The sequence below is a fragment of the Microtus ochrogaster genome, chromosome 4, assembly GCF_000317375.1.
Source record: "Microtus ochrogaster isolate Prairie Vole_2 chromosome 4, MicOch1.0, whole genome shotgun sequence".
In the NCBI taxonomy this organism is placed as follows: domain Eukaryota; kingdom Metazoa; phylum Chordata; class Mammalia; order Rodentia; family Cricetidae; genus Microtus; species Microtus ochrogaster.
In genome coordinates, this window is record NC_022011.1 from 14157162 (window position 1) to 14166300 (window position 9139).

Here is a 9139-nt window from a genome sequence, read left to right on the forward strand (position 1 = left end):
TGTGAGGGGCCTGGGGGTGCTCTCCTCCACCTGGGCATGTGAGGGGCCTGGGGGTGCTCTCCTCCACCTGGGCATGCAGAGGGACCTGGGGATGCTTTTCCTCATAGAGAAGGAACAACATCCCATGCAAGCATCCCTTCCACCGGGGAGGAAGTCTCCATTTGTTGCTAGCCCATCTCTAATACCTTGTAATACAAATCTCCCTTAGAACAAAGACAAAGAACTGGACACAATGATGCATGCCCATTTCATCTCTTGAGAGGATGAAGCAGGAGGAGTTTAAATTCCAGACTAATCTGCGTTACATAGCCAAGCCCCTTTTCAACAAACATCAGACAAGGTCAGTGTCAGGTTACTCAAAGTTATTAATGTGGCTTTGGTGGCCACTGTCTCTTTCTAGCAAATGTCACTAATGCTAATCTAATGCTGTAGAGATTGCTGAATATAGTTTCCTATTTAGGTATATTGACGATGTTCAATAAATCAATACGTTTCCTGGATTAAAGAAAATTGTTTAGAATAGCAAGACAAATCAAAATAAGAACCACAGAATAGCAGGTAAATGAAATCTCATCTTACTACAATGGAAACTGGGGCAAAGCTCGCAAAGACTTGCAGGGCTGGAAAGTTGGCTCAGTGGATAAGAACACTTACTGCTCCTCCAGAGGACGTGGGTTTGGGTCCCTGCACACTCATGGTGGCTCACAAATATCTGTAACTCCAGTCCCAGGGGATCTGATGCCCTCTTCTGGCCTCCATCGGCACTGCATGCATGTATGGAAACTGACTCCCATCCCCAGACACACACAAGAAATTTAAGATCTTTAAGACCATCTTTTTAAGAAGGCGGAGTTTCTGCCAAGGCATGTAGAGGGTGATGGCAGCCCAGAGGACGGCTACCATCCTGTGACACACAGGATGCTATATCTGCAGCCACAGAGGAAGACCTCACTAAGATCCATGGTCACCGACCCAAAGATCTGCCCCTTTCCACACCACAGAGTCCCCAGGTTTGAATTGGGGTGGCAAGGTGCCAGGTTTGAAGTGTTCCACTTCCTGGCCTCTCTGGCAATGAGGTCTTGGAGAAGACATGGCCCAGCTGTGACCAGTAATATGTGGGAAGAGAGGCCATTAGAGGGCAGCAAGTACACACACAGCCTTGGTTCTATGACCACTTTATGCTTGAGACATGCACACCAAGTGGGAGGTGGGGAGGTCATTGGTAAGGGCCACTTGGTGTACCAAGGCTGCCTGCTAAGGACGGGGGAGTGAGAGAGTCAGGTTCCCACGGATGCAAGTTGTGAGCCTAGGACCACTCCCAGACTTCCAAATCATGTAGAACTTGGCCTCTGCTTGGTGTCTGCTCCCTGCTACCCAACACGATTGCACCTGTCTGGCCTCTGCCTTGCACCTCAGGCCTCTCCTCCACTCTCCTCCTTTCAGATCTGCTCTCAGTAGAACAGAAGCCCCCACCCAATGGAAGCGGTGCAGGCAGGACAGCAGTAACGGTGAGAGAGAAAGAGGATGCAGACTTGTTCTCAGCTCAGAGAGAGGAATCAGACTCAGGACCAGGCAGATGGGCTGGGATGTGGCTGAGTGGTAGTGCGCTTGCCCAGTGTGCATGAGCCTCTGAGTTCCATCTCTAGCATTGCAAGGTGAGACTCTTGCAGAGGAAGGTGTGGGTTGCCTGGCCAGACTGAGCCACAGGGAGAGATGGGGGCAGTATTTGCTATTCTTTTTGCCTCAGCTAGTAGTTCCTGCTGGAGCTCACAGGCCACACCCCACCCTTTTCTAGCCCCCCCCCCCCATTTCCCTTCCTGCAATGTGGATATGCTGTGCTCTAGGACTCTGGAAGGGCTGGGTGCCTATAGCTAGATTCAGTCTGCCTGAATCCCAGCTGAAGCTTCGGGTCCAGCAGGCCCATTCAGTACTCCTGTTCCTGGGGACAGACTTCCAGCCAAGCAGCATGATCTGGTTAGCAAAGCTCTTTGCCTGCCTCTTGGGCACAGGGGAGATAACAAGGGAGGGGGTAATGCCTTCTAAGGCATCCCCAGCTCTCCAGACACTTACTGTGTGACAATCCCTGGGGCTATATAAAAATGATATCCTTCATCCTGAAGTGACTTTGATGGAGTTAGTCCTGTGTGGCCCACTCTACAGGCAAGAATGCTGAGAACTGGAGAGCCCAAGAGAACCCATCCAGTTTGCAGCTAGCACAGAACAGATGTAGTTCTGGCTCTGAAACCCATGTAAGACAGAGGAGTCATGGAAGAGAAGGGGATGAGGAATGGGTTGCAAAGAAAGAAACATGACAGAAAGAAGGTATCAGTGGGCAGGCCAGTTCCAGCTGGGGCTCAAGGTCACAGACTGGGTCGTCAGAGCGGATGGGGTCCAGACCTGCAACACTACTCCGCATGCAGCTACCTTCTCAGCTCCTGACACCCACAGCGTCCTTTCTGGAGCCTCTTCCCAGCAGCAACCTTCTCCTCCCCACAAAACAGCCCCCGCCCCCAGCTTTCATCAGACAGGCCCGGGCTGGAAGACCCCAAGAAGTACTCTGCTATCCACCCCTGCCGCCCCTGTTCCTCCTCTTCCCTATGTCCACCCCTAGTTCCCAGATGCCTCCTTACCCTCCAAGAACCGTCTTACTGTTAGTTGTCTCCATGGTAACAACAGAGGGCAGGTCCTGAAAGAGGAGGCTTCTGGGAAATGTAGTTTCCTGTGATTGCCCTGGGTCCGGTTTCCCAACCACCACCACCATAGTGTGCTGCGTGGTAAAGTATCAGAGAGCAAGAGCTGATCACCAAGATTTTAGGAATTTTTTTGTGAGCCAGTTGTCAAACACAGAATCACAAAAAGATAAAAATCTCCCATGAAGTGTCTTAGTCACTTTTCTATTGCTGTGAAGAGACACCATGACCAAGGCATCTTAGAACAGAGTTTATTGGGACTCACGGCTCCAGGGGGTTAGAATCCATGACTCATGGCAGGGAGCACGGCAGCAGGCTGGATGGAATGGCCCTGGAACAGTGGCTGAGTGTTTACACGGGCATGCGGCAGGGAGTAAACTGGGAATGGCATGGGCTTTTGAAAGCGCAAAGCCCAGCCCCAGTGACACACCTCCCCCGATTAAGCCACACCTCCTCCAACGAAGCCACGCCTCCTCCAACGAAGCCACACCTGCTAACTCTAGGAAGTAGTTCCACCAACTGGGGGACCACCAAACCTTCAAATGGGGGTCGTTCTCATTTGAACCACTCCACAAAGCCCTTCTATTAAAAAAAAAAAAGCAGTGAATCCTCCAAGTTCGTCACTTCCCAATTACTTGACTGCTTTCTGTGTACTTGAGGTAATTTTATGCTAACCCATGCCTCTTAGGTACAGTGTGAAGGCAGCTCCTCCCTGTTCTGTCCAGGGATGTCCGAGCAAGAGCTTAGAATGCAAGGTGGTTATTTACACCATGGGAATTGGAAAAGGCTGCAGATGAAGGTTCCTCTTGGGAAGCAAATGGCTAAACACCCTCAAGCTACCTCTGCCCTGCCATAGGGGAGGTAGTCTTCACCAAGACACCTGGAAGTGCAGGATCTAGGGAGGCAGGTTACTTGACCAAATGTGTGCTTTGGGCTAACCTGGGCCTCTTCGTGTAGCAGACAATTCATGGTCTAGCAGATGTCATGGTGGATGCAGAAACTCTTCCCAATGGTGCCTCACAAGGACTGGTTGACTCCAGTTCCTGGGGAATCCTCTTCTGATCTCCATGGGTTCCTACATGTGTGTACACTCGGATGCATACAAATAAAGTAAATACATTTCTTTCTTTCTTTTTTTCGAGACAGGTTTCCTCATAGTTTTGGAACCCATCTTAGAACTCATTCTATAGAAAGGGGGTGGGAGAAGCCTTAGTAGACTCACTTCTCTACACCTTCGAATTTGCAATTCGATGTGATTATTACCTTAAGGCTTGGTGAAAAAAGGCTTTGTCCTATGTGCTTAGATTTACAGTCTAATGCTTTACTCAGCCATTTTACCTGTTTGTTAACCATTGGCCTCGAACTCACAGAGAGAGGCCCATGTTTGAGGTCACAGGACGATTTGTGGGAGTCAGTTTTCTCCTTCCATCATGTGGTTGGTCTGGATTTTGAGCTCAGGCCACCAGGCTTAGAAGCAAGGCAATGGCAGGGGTCAGGCACTGGGCGGGGCTGAAGCTAACATCTCTGGTAACCACTCTGCCACCTTTACCCTCAAGGCCACCACATCTGCCTTTTCTGATGCAGGGTGACAGCAAGCTACTTGTCACCTTCCATAACTGAACCTAGGGGGAGGGAAGCTACAGAGAGCATGGCCCCAAACTCAGAAAAATCAGCATGAATCATAATTTGGATTGTTTCAGATGAATATGTTTTACTCTGGGAAGAATTTCATGTCTTTGAATGTTAAGCTATTTAATGAGAGCCTAAAGCAAATGCACCTGTTTCCTGCCTCTCTCTTTTTTTTTTTTTTTTTTAACTGTTAGAGTGTAACAAACTTCAAAAGCTGGCTATGAAGCGCCAGGCAGAACAAAGCAACAAGAAGCTGGGGAAGAGGCCCTCCCTGCAGCTCACCAGGACACCAACAGGGCAGGGCAGGCCAAGCTCTGGCTTAGTCACCTTCATTCATGGCAGGTGTCAGGCACTGGGCGGGACTGAAGCTAACATCTCTGGTAACCACTCTGCCACCATCCTGGGACAGTAGAAGTCTTGCTTTCCATGTCTGCAAGTGGAATTGGCTTCAGGGGCTGCAGAGGCAGAGGCAGAGGCAGAGACAGCCCGCTTTGGGGGACGCTGGTCCTTCTAAGAAGATGTCTGCTCCCCAGCAGTCACTGTTGCCAGGCAATGACAGAAGAATCTAGCCTGTCAATCAAGGACACACTTGACTTCAACCTGGGTGCTCTGCGGGGCACTGGGAGTCGCTATTGTTGGGATTCTAGAAAGCCAGGGGTCCCAGCCCCACAGACCCTCTCTGGCCCCTGTCTATATCAAGAAGCCAGTCAACGGGGCTGTAGCCTGGTTGGCCCACGTCTCGTTGAGCCTGCCCAGAAAAGCCACAGCCCGGGTTGCCTTGAGTTCCAGGGTGGGGACGTGGAGATAGTTCTGAGACAGAGTCTTGCAATGTACCTGTCTTAGTGAGTGTTCTATTGCTGTGAAGAGACACTGTGACCAAGGCAACACTTATAAGAGAAAATATTTAATTGGGACTTGCTTACAGTTTCAGAGGGTGAGTGCGTGCGTGATCATCGTGGTAGGAAGCAGGCGGGCATGGGGCTGAAGCAGTAGCCGAAAGCTTTATATCCTGATTCACAGGAAGCAGGAGGGCTGGGGGAAGAGACACTGGGCCTGACATGGGCTTTTGAAACCTCAAAGCCTACTCCTAGTGACACACAAGGCCACACCTCCTAACCCTTCTGACAATTCTTTAACTAAGGACCAAACATTCAAATATATGAGACTAGGGAGCCCATTCTCATTAAATCCCCACAATAGCCAGGCTGACCTGAAACCTGCCATCCCCTTGCCCCACAATCTCCTTCAGCATTGCCCACTGCCTTTTCCTTGGTTCCACGCGCTCTTGAGTGCTGGGATTACACGCATGTGCTTTCCTGAATCCGGGAATGGTCCTGGGAGGAGCCGGCACCCACAAGGTGCCATCCTGGCTTCAGTCCAACCTGTGGAGGGGCGTTGAGTGGACAGGTTGTTGTCCCTCTCTGACTCCGTTTCCACATCGCAGCACCCTTGGCCAGTTGTTCTTTAAGTGGTGGTGGAGGAGGGAAGGGGGCATCAATAGGAATCAGGGCCAGCTATCTATTTTTGCCACAAACCTCTCAGGATAGGGCAGGAACTCTATAATACCTATTTGAGGTGAGGCAAGGCCTAGGCTCTGAGAGGTGGGGCCACATGCCCAGTGTCACACGACTCCTGAGTAGCATAGTCAAGATTCCAGTTTCTAAGACAACTCTATCATTAGCTCCGATGCATGAGAAACACCTGTGATGGTAAGACCGAAGGCCCCAAGCCTGTCCTCCAAAACAGACTGCGGCTCAACACACACCAAAGCATGGGATCCTTTCCCATAATTCAACAGCAGCCTTCTTGCCTTCCTTCCTCTTACTAGCCAGAAGTCAGGGGACAATGATGTTCCTGGGGCTACCAGCATACTCAGTTGGGCAGGAAGGGGCTGGTAGCCTCCAGTCTAGGCATCTATACTGGCCTTCTGGGAATGGGTAATGAGGGGGACAGAAATCTAGGTAGAGAGAAAGCCCTGGGAGGTAAAAGGTACTCTGCAGGCCACAGCAGGGCAGGGCTGGGGCGCTCACCTTTGCTCCTTTCCCTCTTGTATTAGTAAGAGTTCTCCAAAGGAAGAGAACCGATAATTGAACATCCATGGGATTGTTAGAGTGGCTTACAGGAAGGAGCCGGTACAGGCAGCCTAACAATGGCTGCCTCACATTAGAGAGGCTGAGAATACGGAAATTGCTGAATGTTTCAGCAGCCCCAATCTGACGGTGAAGGTTCCTGGAGAGCTGATGATCTTCAGTCCACACTGGATTCCCAAAGAAGCTGGTGTTAGTATCAGCTGAAGAACCCCACAGCGACAGGAGATGGGTTTGCCAGGGAGAGCGGGGACAAGCAGGCAAAAAGCCTTTCTTCGCTGCCCTTTCATCTGGGACCAGAAGGTGACACTCACTTAGGGTGGGTCTTCTTGCTTCAACTAATATGACCTAGAAAAATCCTTTACAAGTTGATTTTAGTTGATATCGGATGCAGCCAAGTAGACAATGAAGATTAGCCCTGTCCCACACCTCTATTATTATTTCCTTTGTTTTTTGAGGCAAAGTCTCACTATGTATCCTAAGCTAGCCTTGAATTTAGGATGATACCACCGTTGCCTCCTAAGGACTGAGATTATTGGGGTAACCTACCAGATCTGGCTCTCTCTATTATTTCTGCTGCTTTTTGCTTCTCATGGAGGCTGGAGAAAGAGGGGGAATTAAGGAGACATAGAAAGGAAAAGAGGCCCTCACGCTGGAATCTGATTGAAGACTCTTGATAGCTGAGAGTCAAACGTCCCAGCACGATGAACGTTTGCTGTGACGGCTGGCAGCCCACACAGCACAGTGGTTTCTCTTCGCAGAGGGATCTCAAAGAATGTCAGCCTAGCAATGAACTATGCTCCAGTCCTGATCGTGTATGACAGCTTCCCTTTCCCAACGAGAAATGGGCAGCTTTCTAGGAACCCCATTTGCAGTAACAGGTACGTCTTAACCCCCTGTGCAGCCCGCGACCCACGGTTTTACCTGACCAGATAATGGTCCTGCAAGGCATTGCTGGAGAAACTGTATAATCTCATTTATCCGAAAGGGAGAAGAAAAGAAATTACTCACCAACTGCTTGAGCTGTCAATTGAGAGCCACTCAGATCACACATGTATCAACGGCAGTTGTCAGGACCTGAAGTTAGAGGCTCTCTTGAGAGGCCACACTCACATGCTCAGGTGTGACCTATCCCTTTCCTGAGCGCCTCTTCTAGCTCCCCTGTTTAAATCTACATTTAAATCTATTTCTCTCTCTCTCTCTCTCTCTCTCTCTCTCTCTCTCTCTCTCTCTCTCTCACACACACACACACACACACACACACACACACACACACACACGCTCTCTCTCTTTAACAACATGCTTCACGCTGGCTCTACAGAAATTCCTTTCTTCCACAAAATCGAGGATAAGGGATCTCCTCAGGCTGCAGGTGGCAGTGCTGGCCCATTTCTCTTCAAAGGCCTCTGAAGCTACAGAAGAAAGCTGTGGCTGAGAAATGAAGGCTGAGCCACCGAAAGCCACATTCTTAACCTGAGTCCTGCCTGAAGCATCCCCTTCTCCGGGAATCTGTCAGCTTTATGCAAATACATACATCCATTTGCTCAGCCAACGAGTATTCGTTTATTAAAATATGTGCGACAATTATTGGCTTAACGTGGGAAGGCCTGCTGCTCAGGCTGGGTAGAAATGGTGACAAGGCTGTCTAGGTCCCTGCTTATAGGAGTTGGACATTGTGGAAAGGGTGGCCTTTTCTCCCTCCTCCCCCCCCCCTTGGCCACATGCACTAACATGGATGGAGGAGGCATGGCTCCAGTTCTGGACCTCAACTTGTGGCCCAACAATGACAGCAGGCAGCAGGTCAGATTCAGACCTCCCACCTGGCAGTCAAGTGGAGTGAGTGCGGGTGTTCCTGGAAGCTCACCCTCTGAGGGGCATTCTCTGAAAGTGTCCTGAGCACTTAGAAGGACCTCAGCCCTCAATGGTGCAGTCATTGCAGTTAGGATGAGCTCCGACTAGGAAGCAAAGATGAGGGTAGAGTAGGTAGAAGATCATCAAAGCCCCCAAAGAAACCTCCAGCCCTCTGCTCCCCTGGCACATACGGAACAATGGCCTGTGAATGTCCCGGGGGCTGGGGAAGATGGACATGCAGCTATACAGTGGAATAGTGGGATTGTAGTGGCAGTGGCAGGGAAAGAACACGAAAGACTGGAGTTTCTTCCAGGGGCTTCACCAAGTTTCCTCTCTTTGGCCCAGGCTCTCAGTGAGATGAAAACAGCTGCTTAGATGTAGAGATCCGTCTCCATGGCAGCAGGGGTAAAGATGACACTCTGCCAGAGTGGTTGGTCTCAGGCTAATAGGGACTCTCCTGCAAATCTGCTTTTGCAGCTTTTTGGACCCATGAACACATCAGAATGGGAGCTTTTCAAAATGTTTTTTAATATCTATTTCACGTGTATGAGTGTTTTGCCCACACATATGTGTATACAGCACCTTCATGCCTGGTGCCCTTGGAGACCCGAAGAGGTATCAGAGCTCCTGGAACTATAGTTCCAGACAGTTGTGAGCCAGCGTGTGGGTGCTGGGAGCTGAACCAGTGTCCTCCTCAAGCCATCAATCTATCTCCAGCCCTCTGAATGGGAGCTTCGAAGTCATATGGTTCAGTGTGCTCTCCATTCTCTTCCTCCTCAGACACCCTGTGTAGAGAAGGCAACGGAACCCAGAAGGAAGTAGGGGGAGCTAGCTGTCTGAGGTCACGCAACCCAGCTGGAGGTGAGAGCACACTTCAGTCAC

General features: G+C 50.2%; 1 protein-coding gene across 1 annotated transcript in view; it reads right to left on the bottom strand.

Moving 5' to 3' along the window:
• The window catches only part of Drc7 (dynein regulatory complex subunit 7), a 26653-nt gene extending 23995 nt beyond the window's left edge, over window positions 1-2658 (bottom strand). The window contains exon 1 of the mRNA XM_013354078.2: window positions 2631-2658. The gene's annotated coding sequence lies outside the window, so the exon portion shown is untranslated. The remainder of the gene's footprint in view (window positions 1-2630) is intronic.
• Window positions 2659-9139: the final 6481 nt, after the last annotated feature.